Source organism: Aphelocoma coerulescens, chromosome 6 (assembly GCF_041296385.1).
Source record: "Aphelocoma coerulescens isolate FSJ_1873_10779 chromosome 6, UR_Acoe_1.0, whole genome shotgun sequence".
Lineage (NCBI taxonomy): Eukaryota > Metazoa > Chordata > Aves > Passeriformes > Corvidae > Aphelocoma > Aphelocoma coerulescens.
In genome coordinates, this window is record NC_091020.1 from 34466195 (window position 1) to 34486736 (window position 20542).

The 20542-nt window shown below is 43.7% G+C and overlaps 1 long non-coding RNA gene across 1 annotated transcript; it reads right to left on the reverse strand.

Moving 5' to 3' along the window:
• Positions 1-203: 203 nt before the first annotated feature.
• Positions 204-6515, reverse strand: LOC138112885 (uncharacterized). Its single transcript, XR_011151892.1, has 4 exons — positions 6428-6515; positions 4119-4187; positions 1774-1855; positions 204-512 (listed from the first exon to the last, which is right to left on the reverse strand). It is a non-coding gene; the product is annotated as an uncharacterized lncRNA (long non-coding RNA).
• Positions 6516-20542: the final 14027 nt, after the last annotated feature.

Here is a 20542-nt window from a genome sequence, read left to right on the forward strand (position 1 = left end):
TTTAAAAATGTTTTGTTTAGAAACCCAGATTTACCTTCTGCCTCATCATTGCCATTCCATTATGCTCTCTATGTGTAAACAGAGTGTACTTCAAAGAGCATATATCATTATTAATAGTTAATAAAAGAAATGGAAATAAAAGCTCCACAAGCTGGTCCTGTAGCTGGGAAACAATTCCCTGCACTTTATGGGAAAGGCTCTCCTCCCTGCTAGATGTCCTTGTGAGACGAGATGACTCTTGAAGGGACATAAAAACAACCCCCTATTACTGCACTTACTGGATGTATAATCTTCAAATAATGAGCAACAGGATGAAAACAACTCAAAGACGCCTCCTGGAGCATTTTCCCCCTGTCTTGCCAAGGCCAGCAGTTTCCCTTGATTAAGGGTTAGAGGATCAGAGTCCCAATAAGCAGTTAGCTGTGGAATTGAATCCATGGCACATCTTTCTCCTCTCCCCTGAGCTAACTCTGCTACAAAATGAACCTGGGATATTGATGACTTCAAAGGAACTGCAAAAGTGAAGCAACAAGCTATGATCAGCCAACATTCCTAAATACTCTGTGACAGAAATACCTTCAGAGGGGGAAGATTTTGAGTCTGTAGCATTTTACTACAAGGTGCAACGTAGCCTGCAGGGTCCTGTGCCCACCACGCCCAAAGCAGCTGCATGGGAGAGGTGAAATCCAATTTATTCCCATTTTTGTGAACAGTTTCTAGCTCAGCAGGAGATGCTGTGTGTCATTTATAATCCAGCTCCCCCAAGACACAGGATTTGTGTGGTTTCCATGAATTCCAGCAGCTCCTTGAGGCCCTGCTGGGAACAGGTTCCCTGGTGCTGGGCAGTCCCCAAACATTTGTATAAATGACATTTGTGAGGCTGAATTTCCCAGTGCACTGCATGTACACCTTCATTGCCATTCCATGAGTACAGCCAGCAAGGAGCTGTCTGTTATCCCGTTGGGAATTGAGCAGAAGTCCTTGATCAAAGGACAAATACCTTTATATTCAGTGATTCCCAAATCATTCTCTTGAAAAGCTTTACCACCAGCAGATGGTTTTGGTGGTGGGATATTTATTTAGCTGCCCATATTGCTCTCCTCACATCAGCGACAGGCTCATTTTCCCTCTACTTAATTAAGATTACCTTCAAAGAGACCCTTTTACAAACAAATTAGGGTTATCTGACTCAGAGTTTAAAATGGAGCAGTGTTTGATCAATGCAATCGATTGAAGAGATCTAAACTCATCTCTGGGATGCTCTGTCCCTGTCTTGGAAAGTTTTTAATGCCTTGCTGAAGCAGAGGTTGAAGTGTGTGGCAGCCTCTGGCCTCTTACAACATCGACTGGGCACTTCTAAATGAGGCAAACAGCACTGGAAAACCTTCCAGTGGGGCCACTCCCTTTAAATAACGCTGTGTGGAAGTGAGGTGGGAAACCTGGAATGCTTTTAGGAGGATCAGGGATCATGGAGAAGATGGTGCTGATTACAAGACAAATGCTCATGTGTTTTTAGCTTGCACAGGATGCAGTTTGGCATTAAAAGAAAATCACAGAAGGAAAAGAAAATCACAGATAAAAGGGAAATCACAGAACTCTCCATCCATCCCTCCATCCCTGTGTCCATACCTCCATCCTTGTGTCCATCCCTCCATCCCTCCCTCCATCCCTGTGTCCATCCATCCCTTTGTCCATCCATCCATCCATCAATCCATCCATCCCTCCCTCCATCCCTTTGTCCATCCATCCCTTTGTCCATCCATCCATCCCTACCTTAACACCAAGACTGAACTGCAAACACCTTTAATTTATTTTTCTTGTCACAACAGGAAATTCAGATGGAGCACGTGAAGATCTATGGAGATTCAGATCCAATGGATAAGATACACTATTAACTTATATTTCTTGCCTGGAATGCAGTCTTGGAATCGTGAATTTCGTTTGGGATGCTTTGATATAGGACTTTTCAGGCTTGTCCTCATTAAAAAAAATAGAGTTTGCAATATATCAGTGAATTTAAAGGCATTTTAAATATCTCCTCCAGAAAAACTTCTCCAGTTGGTGTAGTCTGAACATTTTATCTGTGAGTGTGAACTTCCTACCCAGGGAACCTGCATTCCTACAGACATCTCTTATATTCATTTCAAGGTGCAGACAACACTGCACTGCACAGACTTTACTAAAAAGCCCTAATTACACTGCAAACCTATGAGCAAAGTCAGCCTAAAGAAGGAGCAGAAGAAAGCAGTAAAAATAAAGTACCTGAAGAGTTACCAGACACACAGGAATTACATCTCTGTCTCACTAATTCAATACTGCCACCTAATTCCTGACAGTAACTAACAATTTCATGATAGCTGTCCACCAGCTCACCTAGAAATTCTCTTATTCTGGAAGAAAAATAGTCAGCCTGCTCCTGAGTATGCTTAGAAAAATACTCTCCATGTCTGTGCATCTCTAGTCTCTTGTTTCTCTTTTTTTTTTTTTCAGTATAAAATGCTCATTTTGCTAAGGAAAAATTAGAGTTTCTGGATAGAATTCCTGCATTTCCAGCATTTGGGAATAAAGGATTCTGGTTCAGGCTGCACGGGGATCCATTTCTATCCTGTGCCAGTAATCATTTCACTATGATATTGATACCATACATTTTTTGGACGGTTAATTTAGTTCAACTTTATCTATGCCAAGATATCAAGCTGATAATTGATCTCCAGCTTTGTTCTGCAGCATTAATTAAGTTTTAGAAAAGCTTACAGATCAATTTATTTGAGTTAATGCAAATCTGCACCTAGAACAACACGGCTCAGATATTTATCACTCTGCTCTGAGTCCCTTCTCATGCCTCAGCAATTCAGGTTTACATCTGGTTCAAGTTTCTCTAATCTAAAATAAACCAGCATGAAAAAGCATTTGATTTCTCATTTAGATTCTCGATAGCCTTTTATTGCAAAGATAACATCCCTTATCTGATTTGAAATGCTGAAATTGTTGGGCCAAAAAAAATGAATAAAAATGTTGGCACTCCTGAATTCTTGCAACCAACCTGAATTTTATTGGTATTTTAAAAAATGAAAAGCAAATTGGGGTTCTTTTCCACATATGAGATAACATAACATTACTTAAGTCATGCTACAGTTCTTGTTAATTTCTATGCTTTAAAAATATTGACTTCAAAGGCATTTAAAGGTTGATGTGAAAACTTTTCACTGTGAGGACCTGGCTTGACTTTGCTCTTGCAGAGCCCCTCAGGTGTGGATGGAGATAAAACCATCTCAGGCCAAATCAAATCAGCTACAGCAGCACCAGGTTTGTTATCTTTTCTAAAAATGCAAAGGGTGGCTGTTTCCAGGGGGATTTATCAGAGAATGGTTTGGGTTGGGAGGGAATTTAAAGCCCATCCAGTTTCTGGGCAGGGACACCTCCCACTGTCCCAGGCTGCTCCCAGCCCCAATGTCCAGCCTGGCCTTGGGCACTGCCAGGGATCCAGGGGCAGCCCCAGCTGCTCTGGGCACCCTGTGCCAGGGCCTGCCCACCCTCCCAGGGAACAATTCCTGCCCAATATCCCATCTAAATCTCCCCACTTTCAGCCTAAAGCCATTCCCTGTGTCCTGTCCCTCCATCCCTTGTCCCCAGTCCCTCTCCAGCTCTCCTGGAGCCCCTTCAGGCCCTGCAAGGGGCTCTGAGCTCTCCCAGGAGCCTTCTCCTCTCCAGGCTGAACAATCCCAACTCTCCAAGCCTGCCCTTATAGCAGGATGTAGTTCCTGCTCATGGATCCCTGCTTAACAGAGGCCTTTTGTTTTATTTTTGAGTTTAAACAAAGCTTCCATTTTCTTCAATCCTGCCCAGGTGCTAAAGAGTTACAACTCCAAAACATCCCTTGGTTTTCCCACAACCTTTTTTTTTTGCAGAGTCACGGTTTTCTCAACTTTGTTTCAGAGCATTTACACACATTTAAAGCTGAGCTGGCCACAATGACCTTTCAGCACAGCACGCAGAAAACTGAATCTGGTAACTCTGTTTTTACTGACTGTTGCACATTTCCCAAGTACTCAGGTCAATACTTTGCAGCATTTCTCTAACAACAAATCTGCAATATGGGAAAGAAAGCATTTGCCCACCTCCAAATTGTTGCTGGAGGCAACAGAGATTTTCCTTAACCTGTATCTGGTACGATTTTCCATTGAGCACTAGAAAAAGGAGGATAAAAAAGAGTTTGTAAAACATGAGCTCTCTATTTTTCATGAGACGATTTTATGTACGTTGTGTTAGGTCAATGAGGTGCAAAGTTTTGCCTAATTAACAGAGCAGGATACTACTAATTAATCAGATGAGATAATGCCAGTAGGGCCCCCCTTATCAGGAGCAGAGAAAATGGCTTTAGGAATTTCCCCAAAGTCTTAAATTCTGCAGTTTGCATAACATGAGGTGCCTCTGCAAGCCCTTGCTGGGCAACTCCCCACAGCCAGGATTGCCTTCACCAGCAAAGAGTTAAAGGGTGAGAGTTTTCCTGAAGAAATTGGTGAGGTTTTGCCATGTGGATCTCACCTTTCTATTTCTCTACATGACCTTTTCTGAATATTTCAGTGGGGTTTTTTTTTCCTTGTACAGCTCACTCATCCAAAACCCCACACAGATCCCGCTCCCTATTGATTTTGTTCATTGTACAAAATGCTGACTGAAGGAATAGGATAAAACTCTACTCCTCTTGGCTTTTCCCAACTTCCATTGGTTCAGGAAGGTCGGAGGGAAATGCTCAACTCCCCCCTCCAAACGAGGGCTTGCTTGGGAACTGTGGATTAATGTTCAGATTGTTACAAGCATCATGAGCTGCTGCTCAGACATCTCCACGCTTGAAAGATTGGCAAGCCAGCAAATTCATGGGTTGGTCACTGATTTTTGGGTTTTCCCATTTGTGATAATTTTAATCTGGATGTGGGACTGCATCTCCAGTGCTTCTCTTTGTTTTTCTAGGAAAATCAATTATCAGGGAATCCCAGAATGGTTTGGGTTGGAAGAGACCTTAAAAGCCCCTCCAGTGTCCTGGGCAGGGACACCTTCCACCATCCCAGGTGGCTCCAAGCCCCATCCAACCTGGCCTTGGACACTGCCAGGGATCCAGGGGCAGCCCCAGCTGCTCTGGGCACCCTGTGCCAGGGCCTGCCCACCCTCCCAGGGAACAATTCCTTCCCCATATCAAATCTAAATTAACCCTCTTTCATCTTAAAGCCATTTCCCCTTGTCCTGTCACCCCTGCTCCTTGTAAATTGCCTCTCTCCAGCTGTATTTTATGCTCCTTTCAGGGACTGGAAGGTCACAATGAGGTCACCCCAAAGGTTCTCCTCTCCAGGCTGAACAATCCCAATTCTCCCAGCCTTTCCTCCATCCCTCTCATCAGCTCAGTGGTTTCCTCTTGCCTGGCTCCAACACCTCCATGTCTTTCCTGTGCTGTGGACCCAGAGCTGGAGGCAGAACTCAACAGAAAGTCTTAATTCCAGGAGGTCCCAGTGCCTGCAAAGCAGCACAGCTCCTTCTTTAGCTCTCAGCTGGTGGAGTGGGTGAGAAAACAGCTATACTAGACACCACTTCAACCTCCATCAATTGAGCTGTAATTGGTATATCCTACCTGGAATTCGAGCGGGATATTTATTTTCCCAAATTAGCTTAGCCATAGTAGTGGAGCAGATTCCCATTTCTGTATTTGATGGGGGTTTTTAGCATGCAGCTTGAAAACTGGGAATAAGACAGCTAAAAGAAAGAAAAAACCCACTCCAGCTTCCCCTGGCTGTAATACCTAAGGCAAAGGACCCTCTTTGATGGAATAAAATGTTTCAGCACAGTGCGGAAGGCACAATGTGCTGAGGGAGGTGGTGCAAACATCCTCTGTTCCTCCTCAGCTACTCCCAAAATGAGGGACAGACAGAAGGAAGAGCCTGAGCTGCTCCCTCTGGAGCAAGTTTGGCATGAAAGAACATTTTATACCAAAAGAGACAACCCTTCCCTCTTCATCCTCCTAAATGGTAATTTTCCTCCTTGGAAAGGAAAACTTGGTTCCCTGCCCATGGCAGGGGTTGGATGGTCTTTAAGGTCCCTTCCAACCCCAACCATTCTGGAATTGATCCTATGGCTCTTGGTTTATAATACAAAATATTCTGTGATGCTTTTTGCATGAACAGCTACAGAATGTTCCATTCTTCAGCTTTTACTGACAATCTTCTCCCCCTGGAATAAAAGATTAATTTATATTTTCCTGTTATTTATATTTCCTATTATTTCTATTTCCTATTTTACAGTGCCTGCACCGCTGTAGAAAAGGGGCAGCACAGCATTATTTTTCTGTCTGCTTACTCAATCATTGTGGGAGAAATCAGCTGTTTTAGAGATGTATCCCAAAGTAGGTCAGGACAGAACGAGAGAAGTCTGTGAGTACCTTTCCAAAAATAAGTGATATCCCCTGATCTGAGGCAGGCTCTGGGTGTCTGAAGACCTCACTGGCTACAGCACTGCATTTAGAGGACTGTTAATTAGGAGTTAAAAATTAATTACCTTCAGCTGCCTGCTCTGGGGCTGGAGGTGCTGCTGGCAGATGTGCAGAGCTGCAGCAGCACTCCTGATGGCAAAGGTGGTTGAGTTTAGACTATTTGTTCTGTGTTTCTGATTTTCCTCTTTTTGGGTCATTTTGGATCATTTAGGGGGGATCCATCTCCTTCCTTAGTCTGCTGATGAAACCACCAAGTGGGCTGCTGAAAGATTTTAAGATACTGACTGAGGTTGGATTTTTGGTGGGGTTGGTGGTTTTTCTTTCAAACTTTGGAGTGTCACTGGGCTTTTTAAGTTCTACACTGATTTGAGCCTTGGTTTCCCTCTGCTTCAGTTCCCTGCCTGTAAAATGAATGAATCACATTTACCCATCTCACAGGAGCATTGTGTAAATGCATCCACAAAAAGATAGTCAGCTGTCCCAAATCATTTAACGGGAAGATATGGATACATAAAATAAACATCTGAAAGCCTTCCTGGCCAGGGCAGAGAAATACAAAGAATATTTTTCCGTGCCAGCAACCAGCAAGTAATTTTGAGTGTGAGTAATTCTTCCCTTCAGAGACAAGCACCAAACACATGCACTGAGCTGTGGATTTAACCGGAAATGTGGAATTATCAAGTGTTCCACCAAGCCGTAGGCTGATCTTGCTCATTAATCCAGAATTTGGCATAAAAGGGATCAGGAAATAGTTTGTTTAATTGTTTTTTACTCTGCTTCCTTCCAAGTCCATCTTTTTCCATTAATGACAGCCTCCAAAGCATTTGGAGGCAGGCAGACACCAGGAATTAATTCCCCTGACAACGTGGATTGCTGGCACCAGTGTGGTGTTGCCAAAGCACTATTGCAGGGCTGTTCCTAATATTGTGCTCCTAAAAGTGAGTGGCTGCACTCTGGCCTTTGCTTTGCTGTTCTTGGGGTATGGTATTTTATTGTATTTTATTGTATTTTATTGTATTTTATTGTATTTTATTGTAATTGTTTTGCTTTATAATGAAACACTGCTCCAAGCCCCAATGGTTGTGCCTGAGCTTCCAGGTTTTTTCAGTAAATGCATCCCACGCTCTCAAACTCCAGAGAATAATTAATAAGGCTTCATTTATTATCGATCTGCATGCATATAGCTTAACCTCATGGTTTTGGAGTCAATGATTTTTTGGTTGACCTGATGGTGATTTCACTGGAATTACTGCTCCTGACCTGCACTTCCGCTGCAGCTTCACTGTAAATAGAGGAAAACCAAGGAACTTCCTCTCCTTTGTTGGACAGCCTTGCAGAGCCAAATACATCAGCTGAAATATTTATGTCTCTGCAAGCTTAAAATGAGAATTTTGTGTGTCCAACAATTCATAGAGGGTTTTTTCAGGAAGTGTTTTGTAAATTTTTTTGTGTTAGAGCAACTCAAAGCACTTCAAGGTCCTGGAAGTCTGAGTGAGACTTGATTAAGCTGAAAAGCTCCTTGCTGGAATTGCTGTTGTCATGCCCACATGAGGATTAAGCCAATGACACCCTGGCTCTGTGGCTTTTAAGAGGTTTCTTTACTATAAAGCAGCATTATCTGACTTGTTTGGAGGTTTTGCCACATTCTAGCTCATTTTGAGCATTTCTGTTCAATTACCAGCAAAAGCTCGACTTTTCCATATTCCAAAGACTTGTGGAAAAGCCATTCACTCTTTTGCTCCCTCCCCAGGACCTCAACTCTTTTCCAACTCCTCCTGGCTGGAATGAAACCAGGAATCAGGAGATGAGCTCTCAGCTTGGGGATGTTTTGTAGCGAAGCCCTTCCTTACCTTGTCAAGTGAAATGATCTTTGCACTGTCAAGCAAATGACACCTCCATCCTCAGCCCTCCAGCTGCTTTATTTTGCAGGGGACTTGTGTAATTCAGCAAACTCCTGCTCTCCTCACATCCACCAGCCCTCACATGCTGGGAGAACATCCCACAAAATGCTGCTTTGCCTTTTTCCCATCCCCGAAAGGCCTTTTATTCTAGCCTTGACTTTGTGTAAGAACAAGAAGGCTGCAAGAACAAATAGCCTTGACTTTGAATAAGGAGCAGACTTTAACTAAAGCTTCAGATTTCCTTTGGATTTGCTTCTCTCAAAAGAAAAATCTACAAATCCTCACCTTTAGAGTACAGCATCCCCTTTTTCTTTTTTCATTTTGCTGCCAAATAAGGAAAAGGAACATTTTTGCCCCAAAAAACAAAGGGTGCACATAATTTCCATCCCATTTATCAGCAAAGGTTCTGTAGCAAGATGTGGCCATATTGCTTTGCAGCCCTATCAGACAAGGTTTTAGCAAAAACTACCATTGCACAGGTACTTGGGAAAAGCTTCCAACATCCTCGTTGTGGATTTGGTGGGTGGGGATTGTCGGTGCCCGAGTGGAGCCCCAAATTGAGGCACTTAGGGAGCTCTTCCCTTTCCTCAAATAGACTTGCTGGGTGTCTTAAATGGAGATAAGCATCCCAAATGATTTATCTTTGAAGAGTTTGGCCACTGAATGTGAATTTTTATCATTTAAATTTCCAGTAATTCCTGTAGCTGGTGGATCATGACTGACTTCCTCCTGAACAGTGCAATAAACTCATGTCTTTTCTGCCAACCACTTTATACCTTTATCAAAACCACTTGAAACCTTTAATTCTCTGACAGTGAGAAGAAAATTTATGACAAGGCTGAATTCTAAAGAAAGGTCATTTGTACATCCCTGAGCAAATCCCTCCCCAATCAGGGCCCTGCCAGCTTTCAAAGAGACACAGAAAGGTCTTTGAGTGCCTGTCATCTCTGGGAATAACAGCATCAATATGCACGGAGGTTAATGCCTCACAAAGGAACAGGAATCTGCATATTACATTTATCAAAAGATGTGTAAATGAGCCATATAGGAGGCTCCTACAATGCCTCGCATAATTTATTCCGTGTACAATAAAGAGCTGATCAGATTTCACGCATGTTTACTTTGGGAAAGATAACTGCCAGTGTTTGAACCAGCCACGGAATACAAATAGGGTTCAAAGTAATGTGTTTATCTACCTGACATTTTAATCTTGAAAACTTTCTTATTCCCATTGTTTTGACAAAGAGGTTCCCCTTTGTGAGAATAATCTCTCCCCAACACGAGAGGACTTGCTTTGTTGGAGACACACAATATATCTGGGAGTTTATTAGATATGCAGAAGTGAAACAAAAGGCCCATAGTAGCACCATTTATATTTCTGATATGGTTTATTTTCTTTCTTGAACTTTGAAGGAGAGGAAAATTAATTAAACCTGAAGTTTTAGAAATAGAGAAATCCTGGTTGCATAACTCAAAAGTGCAGAGCCTCATGCTGCAATCTTGCTCCTTGAGCATCCTTGACAAGTCAAGTTGGGCCCTTGTGCATCCATTTCCTTCTAATTCTAACCAGCTCACATTTTTCCTCTCAGTGTGAGTATTAGCTAAGAGAAACACACAATTTAAACTTTTTACAGTTCAATTTCACATTGCTTAGGCATCAGTTAGTGTCCAAGGCTTCTCCCATAATTAAATATTCTGATTTCAACAGATGGACGTTTTTACCAGCGAATCATTCTGAATTTACCCTTACCTTTACCTTAGATTTGCTGGCTGTTAGGTCTTTGCTCTGCAGGGTCTGGCAGGTGCAGAGGAAGCTTTTCAGTTTTCCCCTCCCAGTTACTCCCCAAATCCTTGCTGCTCACCACAGGAACATCTGCGAGAGGATCGGAGCCGCTGCTCGCCGAGCTCACCTTCAGCATCCCCCGCAGACTCTTCCCTGCAGCGGCTGCAGCTGAGTTTCCCAAATCCTCCATGCTGGAGGGAATCCTGCTGCTGCCAGGGAGCTCAGCAGAGGAACAGACCCTTCTTTGTTCTCAGTTCAGGTGCTGAAGGTTCTTCGGAGCTGCTGTTGAACTCCCTCTTTAACCTCCCCGCCCAATTCCTTTCAATCCGTGCGATCAAGTTCTCAAGCCTGCTGGATCTAAAGCTCCGGAGAGAGATTTTGGCGTGCAAAAGCCTCATCCCCAGCAGGACACTGCCCTACCAAGTCCTTGGAAGCATGGCTTGGCCCTTGTTTGCCCCGCTGTTTGTGGGCTGCTCCATCATCCCACGGTGATCGGGTGTCTCCCACCGCTCCGGTGTCAAAGGCACGACCTCATTTCACACCGAGTTACTCTGAACTCAAGGAATTAACTGCAGAACAAGTAGCTGTGTTTCCCAGCCCTCAAATTCTGTTTTTAAATAATTCTTAAGTATCTTCTAAAAAGTCTACAGGGCACTGGAGTTTTGCAGAACTCCGCCAAAGCTTTTTTCCTTCGCATAAGTGGATGTGCATATAGATATTTAATATAATAAAACTGTTTGCATAATTTAGATTATCGCAGTATTCATCATCTTCAAGAGGCTCTGTCGGTCTGCTCTGTTGTGCCCAAGCAGACAGTGACTTTTTCACCAGGTCTAGAGCAACGAGCCCAAAGGGATTTTTGTGGTAAGAAGGATGTGGGGACAAAGCAGGGACAGCTTTTTAGCAGGGCCTGTTGTGATAGGAGAAGGTGCAATGGTGTTCAACTGAAGGAGAGTCAGTTTGGATGGGAGGTGAGGAAAAATCCTTCCCTGGGAGGGTGGGCAGGCCCTGGCACAGGGTGCCCAGAGCAGCTGGGGCTGCCCCTGGATCCCTGGCAGTGCCCAAGGCCAGGCTGGACATTGGGGCTGGGAGCAGCCTGGGACAGTGGGAGGTGTCCCTGCCATGGCAGGGGTGGCACAGATGGGTTTTAAGGTCTCTCCCAACCCAAACCATTCCACGATTCTCTGATTGCACAGTCAAAGAAGGGTCACAGCAACAAAAGGCAGGTGCAACCTTGGTTAATATTGTGCTGAAGGGAAAAATTCGGTGCTAAATCCAGGCAGATCCACTTAAGCACGAGACAAAAACAGACGTCATTGAAAGTGTCTGTTAAAAAGAAAACTTACACCCCAAAATCCACTCCTTCCACTACAGCCTCGAGTGAGTCGGTGTTTGCCTATCCCAGCCTTCATCAGCTGGAACTGGCTTTCCCCAAGGACAGCCAGCACCTCCTTTGCACGGATCTTCTCGTTCTCCTGTTGCAACTCTTACACCATTTTCCCAGGAGCCATGGGAATTAGGGTATAAATAGCATTCCTTCATCAGTTCCCAAATGCTCCCCATTAAACGTGCCCGGTTAATGCAGTCACACGGCTTGGAAAATGCCAGTCACTCCTGGCAAAACGATTTCTGCTACAACATGAATATGTCAGTAACTCTTCATTTTTTTTAAAAACCAGCTTTTTAGTTTTTGGCAGAGAGGGAGTCTTCATGAGGAGGAATAGAACGACCTGAACAAGCAACCATAGAAACCACACAGAGATAATGCTGTCCCAGGAGACAAATTTCCTTCCCATATAAATTTAGATGGCCTGTATAGGTTTGCAGCTCCCTCTTCCAAGCTGCTCCAGCGGGAGATGATCCTCGCTGCTTATTCACAAACTTGGAGCAGAGATGAGACTGAACATGCATTATATACATTAAAAAAGAAACCCCTGTTGAAGCAGGATCCCTGAAACACTTGCCTTTTATGTGGAAAAACTGCTACAACAGTGTTTTATTCTGGGAGCCCAGTTGCCTCTGTGTGAGTCATCCGAGGAGTTAAGTCAGCGAAAACATTTGTGATAATACAATGAACCAGCAGAACGAGTTTTGCCACAATGGATGTATTCAAAAAAGGGCCCTGTGCTTACACACAGCATACTCTGGGTTTACTCACAGCCTGCTGCAAGGTTTGGGGCAGGTGTAGGTTGTGGTTCAGGTAGATTTTGGGATATTTCAGACTGTTTTCCCGGCTAAAGTTGAAACCAGGCTGGGAAAACCAAAGAAAGATGAAAAATGCAACTTAGCAGCAAGAAGTCATATGAATGGAGAAATATATTAATGCTATTCCATAATATCAGTAAGTTGATAGAGTTAAAACTCTGGGATTTCAGTGCTGGAACCACTCACAGGGCACAGAGGAGGAGAGAGGGTCACCTGGAGTGCAGGGGTTTGGGGTTATAGCTTTTGTCAACCCAAGAAAATCTGTTGTTTATGTTAAAAATTTTAATTTAGAAATGTAATTTGGGCAATGGCCCTGTACTTGGGTCTGTTAAGAATGATGTGGCCTGTTCCTAAGCTGAAGCTGGCATCCTGATTTATTTCAAAAAGGGAAAACACAAAGACTTTTCCTGCCCCTTGGGAGCTGATCACACTCTGACCTCGCTGCTTTTTACACACTGAATTTCCAGGGCTGCCAGCTCCATGTGACTCTTTCCCCTCTGTGCTGATGGAAAGGCTTTCCCTGGGAGCTGTGAAATGCAGGATTTTGTTCTGTCCTAATTCTGTTCTGGATCTTGGGTGGTGTTTCCAGGCATTTTGTGGATGCACTGGCAGTCAGGGGATGCTCAGGCACGTGTGGGGTGTCCATCAACCACTGCTTGGTTTTTCACTCCTCCACACCTGCCCTGGACAAGAAAATATGTGGACTTCCAAGCCATTCCATAGCTCTCCTCCTGGAAAGAACATACTAAGTTACCTTTTAGTGTAAAATCCATGTATTTTAGCTCCAGTGCTAACCTGGTTTTGTTCTCGTGCAGTGCAGTAGAACTTGCAGTATTTAATACGCATTTAAGCATTTCAGCAATGAATTATTTTAAAAAAAGTAAAATAGCTACAGGTGCTCTGTGGCAGTTATTTATGCCACTGAATTCTTAATCTATTTTAAGGATTTTTTTTAAATCTATTTTCTAGTAAAAGCAACATTCACTGCCATGAAAGATCTTCCGCTGCAGGTGATGCAGCATTTCTGTGCTTAAACCTCAGGATTACTCTGAATTCATGAACTGATAGTTTAGTTTCTTTTGAAATGCTGATAATGTGCATTTTTTTTTTACTTCTAGGGGCATCATGGGCATAGTCAGATATGTGGTTTTGTATAGTTTGAATGTTATGTACAGTTATTTAATTGCTGCATCAGCCCACAGTACCTTCAAGCCTCCCCAAACCTGCTGGGAAACAACAATTCCTTGTTTTTTTCCAAGAATCACGATGTGAATCAGCACTTTCTGACACTGTGGGGCTCAAGGTTGGTGTTGAAAGCTGAGAGACAGAGAGAAGGGACAAATCATATTTTCCATGGGAAGGCCTGAACTAATTCCTCCTTGGGTTGTTGAATTCTCCAGGACTGAAATCCTGATGCTGAGGAATAGCAATGGCTCCTTGTCAGGTTGTGAACAGTTCCAATGTACATAATTATCATAAAATCACAGTCACTTCCTATTTTTCCCACTTGTGTTTGCCTATAAAGCACCAAAATCTTATAAAACTTCTAATGCTTTTGGAATTTTGAATAGAAAACAGGGAGATTTTACCCTCTGGAGAGGATCAGCCCTAAACACTTAAAGCACCCAGTGCTCTAAAACAAAGAGATAAGAAGAGCTTTGCTCTTAACACTGCTCCCGTGTTAAGCTTTGAGTGAACTCAGCAATTATTGGATTTAGGAGTTTTTCTGTCCAACTTTTTGTCTGAAAACACTTTCCTTTCGCATCTCTCACAAGGGTTTTCCTTGAAAGACTCTGCAAATCACTAAACTCCTTGGGGGAAAAAAAAAAATAAAGTCCTGTTTAGGATCTGTGAATAAGTTTTCTCTTCCCGAAACAATTCTGAGCATTTTCCAAATCCCCGTGTGATAAAATGACTCTGTGTTTTCCCTCCTGGGACAAAGGCAGCTCTGTCCCAGGGAAGGGGCCAGTTGTGCAGATGGGGTGGCAGAGGGTGACTGCTCCTTTCCCGAAAGCAGGGTTGGGATCACAGCTCTTGCTGTGCTGCCCGTGGTCCCTGGGAAAACAAGGGCTGCAAAAATTCCCATCCAGCTGCTCTCGGGGGCTTTTGTTCACTCCAAATTAAAATTATGTTGTAATGGGTTTGGGTTTGGGTTTGGGTTTGGGTTTGGGTTTGGGTTTGGGTTTGGGTTTGGGAGGAGCCAAGTTAGATGTTGGAGCTACCCAGTCACAAAACAACCTTGTTGAACTCCAGGAGTTTCCCATCAAAGCATTGAATCCCAGAACCAGCCACAGCCCTTCCCATGGTGAAAGCAATGAAATTGCTTTTAGCATTTATTTAGTTGCTGTTAATGAGTGAAAATTATCTATAAACCCACCAACTTTTTGGTTATTTTAATCAAATTTTTGGTTCAAAAAGGAGGATGAACTCTTTATTACCACTCATGGATTTAGTTTTGTAAACTGCTGGTCTGAGTGTATTTACGACACGTACAAATGTACCAAAAATGTCAGGCAGCCTCAGGTGTAGAAAGTCTTTCTTGCCAAGAATAAGACTTGACACAGTGAGACATTACAGCAAGAAAGGGGAGAAGACAGAATCCCAGCATTCCCAGATCTTCACTGTTCCACCTCACAAGAAAGAAAGAGAATAGGTTTAGGTTGGATACTGGGAAGGAATTGTTCCCTGGGAGGGTGGGCAGGCCCTGGCACAGGGTGCCCAGAGCAGCTGGGGCTGCCCCTGGATCCCTGGCAGTGCCCAAGGCCAGGCTGGACATTGGGGCTGGGAGCAGCCTGGGATAGTGGGAGGTGTCCCTGCCCGTGGCAAAGCTGGCATTTGTGTCCCTTTGCCATAAGATGCCATTGAGGTTGACTTTAATATTATTTAATGAAGACACTTCCAGGGACAGAAAAACATTTCAAAATTCATTAGATAGCCTTAAAAAGTATTTAATTCCATATCAAAATAGCTGTGTTAGGAAGAAAACCCATGGGCACCATCCTTCTTTGGGCCACACAAGGGTGATTGTCAGGGCCCACGGTGGCCCAGCATTCCCAGGGACATTTGAAATGGGACCTCTTTGGTCTTTCCTTTGGTGGAGAAAATCTCATTGTAAAGCAAAATCAAGCATGAAACCCATCAGAATAATGTGTGTACACAATTGTGAAACCAGAGCACACAGGTGAGTTGAGAGCACTGTCCTGAGCTCCACTGTTATTTATACAGAAATAAAATCTAACATCAACCCATGCATCACATTAAACTCTGTTTTCTTTTGGATAACAGATCATAAAAATATAGATTTAGTAACATACAGCAAGATATACCTCAGCACAGCAGGTATGGATTTAGGCATTAGGATCAATGGCCAATCAAAAGGAAGATCAGTGTTTAAAGAGCATTAAAATGACCATTATAATAAAAATAGCAGGGGAAAAAGCAGATAAAGGCTCAGCAAACCAGTGGAGCTCTGTTCCCTTTATAACTACACTTCAACATTTGCTTGAGGAGAATGAGGGTACCTTGAAGCAGAAATGTAAAATCACTTATTTGGACTGGTAAATTATAGGGTCCAAAATTAGAAGTCTTTTCATCTGTTGCAAATTCCACTTTTATTGTAGGATATTGTCCAAAGGAGACTTTTCCCATTGCTTTGAAAGCATTTTAAAGCCAAGAGTGCAGGGTTATGGTAATGAAATCACAGAATCTTGGAATGGTTTGGGTTGGGAGAGACTTTAAATCCCATCCAGTGCCACCCCTGCCATGGGCAGGGACAGCTTCCACTGTCCCAGGTTGCTCCAAGCCCCATCCAACCTGGCCTTGGACACTGCCAGGGATCTGGGGGCAGCCACAGTTATGAAGAACCTCTGTAATTAACTTTAAATTCTTCCTCACACATCTTTGAACTTGATTTTTATCCTCACTCATATATATTTCTACTTTATAATATGTACACATTTATATACATTTATAGCTAAAGAAACTTTTATGTACATTTCCCTAAATATTCAATATTTAAGACCTGAATCAGAGGATAATAACAACTCATGCGGTAAAAGGATGAGGACCAAACTTACTTATTGATCTGCTGGGGATGAGTAAAGTCAGAGTATTGTACCAGAGAGGAGAGCATTTTTATACATCTCCATCCTTTTTGTACCAGTTTCCCTCAGCATAATGTGCTTTCTCAGAAATTGATTTTTTTGGAAGTAGCTCTGATAAAAAATAACCCATCTTTCTCTACAGGAGTATTTTATTCCCATAACTTCCTTTGAGAATACTCCTTGCATCAAAACAAGCACTTAAAATACCTAACTAGCACTGAGGCTGCCAGCAGTGACTTTGGAGTACACTCACTTTTTATTGATGATGTACTCACTGATTTCAGCAGGGCTTTGGGGAGCTCAGAGGGGTGTTTGGCTGTGAACCCCCCCAGATAAGAGGAGTGTAATGATGTAACTCTGACCATGTGCCAGCTCTCATTTCACCTCAGGACCTGTGTTCACTTTATTCCCTACTTGGCAGGCTCCAGTTCCTAAAGAAATAATAATTCCTCTCCTGGACAACCAATCACAGGGTTTAACCTTTCTTAAGTGTCCCAAATGGGTTTGTTTACAATCCAGTTGTCCCAGTCCTTCTGTCAGTAGAGATTTCATTCCTCAGCCACCCTGATAAGGGTTCCTGTGCCAGAGCTGCTGTGATGGAGCAGGACTGGGGGCTGTGATAGCAGCACTGAGTGATTCTGTGCTCAAGGGCTGCTGCTCATCTGCCAGAGTGGCAATCAATCCCCAGCAAGGCCTGCCATGGAAATCACTTCTATTTTGGAAATGTTTCCTTCATGCTCTGAGCAGAATCCTAAAAGCTCGTTAGGAAATGAAAAATTAACGCACACTTGATTCCCTGCTTTTTGGAGTGGAGCCATACCCCAGCAGGGACAACACAAGGCATGCACAGCAGCTTTTTGGGATCCTGGCACAGGGATGGAGCTGGGGGAGGAATATCTGCCCTGGATCATCACTTTGCTCTAAGTGACGTGAGAAAGATACGGGAAGCCACCAGAGGAGCGAAGCCGAAACAAGAGACCCGAACTGATTCCTTGGAATCGGGTTTGGAACGTGGGGAAAGATCTGCACAATGTGCAGTGTGGCGTTTTTAACCCCTTAGGAAAATGTGGGTTGGTTGTAAGGTCCATCTGATTCCACACCTGCTTTTCCTTGGTGTGCCAGCCACTGTTTACTTCACCTAGAGCATTTTTATAATAACCTCTGATAATAATTGATTTGGACCTTCATTTAGTGCTGAAACCAGACAAATCTGCAATTCTCTTTTCCTCCTTTGAACATTTCTGGAGCTCTCATTCCTCTGTTGTGCCTCACCAAAGCACCCCCTACCCAAACACATCTTCTCATCCAGCTGCAAGGATGTATTTTTGAGAAAGGAGAAGAACTTGGAGTTATCTGAATCAACTAAAGAGAGAAACTCAGTCTATCAGATAAGCTCACAAAAGCCAGCCATGCATTCAAAATCTTTATGGGTCTTTTAATAATTAACTGGATTCTGAAAATGGTTGATGTTTTTTAGCTCAAGAACTTGTGCTTATTATAGGTACAGTTCGTTGTGTTTGTCTCTGCAGAGGAGAACACGAGAACACAACCTGGAGTTTTTATTCTTCCCCGTGCAAAAAAAAAAAAAAAAAATATATGGAATCATGGAATCTGAAGGTTGGGAGAGACCTCCAGTGACCACTGCCCTGGGGAGCCTGTTCAGTGCCTGACCACCCTCTGAGGGAAGAACATTTTCCTCATAAGGTTTATTTATAGATTTAGATATGTATTCATATATTTAAAAAAAAAATACTGCAGTAAAAAGATAATTGAAATTCCAGCATGTTTTTTCACTTTTTTCTTTAAATATGAATGTCCCTATTTGTTAAAAGAACCACAAACCGTTAAATATCCTCAAGGAGAAAGAACTCAGACAATATGTTAAGCTGGCTGATGAATTACACTTAAACCCTTATTTTAGATCATGAACTATATTTATGATCACTGTGTGCTTGATCTGTGGTCTGTGTCTGTATCCCCTGAAGAAAGGTTTCCTTTCACCATAATTAGCACTACTGTGGAAGACAAAAATTGCTAATGAGAAGTGGCTGAGGAAAAGACTTTGCTTTGTAAAAATCCATTTCGGTGAGACCTTCCCAGGCTGCTCTTGGTGAGAGAGGGGCCCATCCCTTCACTCAGCAGGGGCACAAAAAAGCACCGTGCACGGGGCTGAGTCCAATTCTTTATTTATTCATCTATATTTATTCTCAAATCGCTCTTTCCTGATCTTCCTTTGCCTTGAAGGAATCACTTCCCAGTTCCCTAATTTCCTATTGCAGAAGCATGTAATTCCTCTGGGTGCCCAGGAGTAGAAGGTAATCTGCAAATTGCTGTTCCTATGGACAGTCCAGCAATCCAACTGCATGTCCTGAAACTCCATTTCCCCATGGAAACACAGGCATACAGCACAGGGAGACAGGTTTAAACTGGTTATGTGATTCTGGCTTAGGTCAGCTTTGCTTGGGAATTCAATGGAATTTATTACAGTGGGCAACTCTCTCTGCACCTCTCCCCTTGTCTGTGCCTGCCAGAGGATCATGGAATGGTTTGGATCGGAAGAGACCTCAAAAATCATCCAGTGCCACCCCTGCCATGGGCAGGGACACCTCCCACTGTCCCAGGCTGCTCCCAGCCCCAGTGTCCAGCCTGGCCTTGGGCACTGCCAGGGATCCAGGGGCAGCCCCAGCTGCTCTGGGCACCCTGTGCCAGGGCCTGCCCACCCTCCCAGGGAACAATTTATCCCTAATATCCCCTCTGGCAGTGGGAAGCCATTCCCTGTGTCCTGTCCCTCCAGCCCTTGTCCCCAGTCCCTCTCCAGCTCTCCTGGAGATCCTTTAGGCCCTGCAAGGGGCTCTGAGCTCTCCCTGGAGCCTTCTCCTCTCCAGGTGAGCATCCCCAGCTCTCCCAGCCTGGCTCCAGAGGGGCTGCAGCCCTTGGAGCAGCTCCGTGGCCTCCTCTGGAATCTCTCCAGCAGCTCCACGTCCTTCCCATGCTGAGGACCCTGGAGCTGGATTCAGAGCTCCAGGTGGGGTCTCACAAGAGCAGAGTAGAGGCGGAGAACCACCTCTGTGATCCTGATTAAATATATATGATATAAAGCTTTGTAGGTCAAATAATTTACAATTTTAAGCTTGTTCTTTGGATTTTGCAAAAGGGGAGAAAATTTACAATTCTAAACACCTCAGTCTACACTCCATGAAAACTTAATGGTTTAATTTTTCTCTTATATATCTTTTATAAACTCTCCTTTGAGAGGGGCTCCCAGCCAGATTTCAGCAAGACCCTGTGCTGTTCCTCTGCTCCTAAACACGGCAGTGCCAGAACCACCTGTGCTTCCCATGGACTGCTTTGGGAAAAGGGCTTGGAAATATCCTTCTGCCACAAGGAACTGTGGAGCGTGTGCTAGGGCAAAGTGAGTGACAGTGAGATGTGATTTGGAAGTGTCAGGGTTGATGGGAAATGATGGAATGAGTGTGTGTTTCCTCAGGAGAACTTGTCACAGCCATGGGGAAGGAAATGGTGAACTGTGCTTTGAAGAAGTCTCATCCTCTTTCTTTTAAATCAACGTGGAAAGCAAAAAAAAAAAAAGCCCTCCCAGGGATCATTCCCTCCCCAGGAGCTGTTTACATAAGAAAAATGCATCAGGAATGAAATTCCAGGGGAACATTTAATTCCGGTGGGGATTTTTCTTCTAGTTCAGAAAGCAGGAAGAACTCTGTACATATATCTATATATATCTATATATATCTGTATCTCATGCAGAAGTTGTACAAATACTGGTTGAAATGAAGAGGGGATGCCTCCAGGAGCCCCTAATTGAATCTCACACTTAATTGCACCCTCACTGAACCTCGGGCTCAGGGATGGCTTCCCTGCATCCGTGAGGGCCTGGGAATCCCACGGCATCCCACACTCACAGGGAGCATCCTGAGAGCCTCTGCAAGTGCCAAAAAACCCCAGAACCTTTACTTTGCTCTGGTTTCCCATCTTTTCTCTGGAATGCTGTGCCTAATTCTTGTGCTGAATGGGAAACCCATCCCTGCTGTCCTGGTCAGATTTTGTGCTCCAGCAC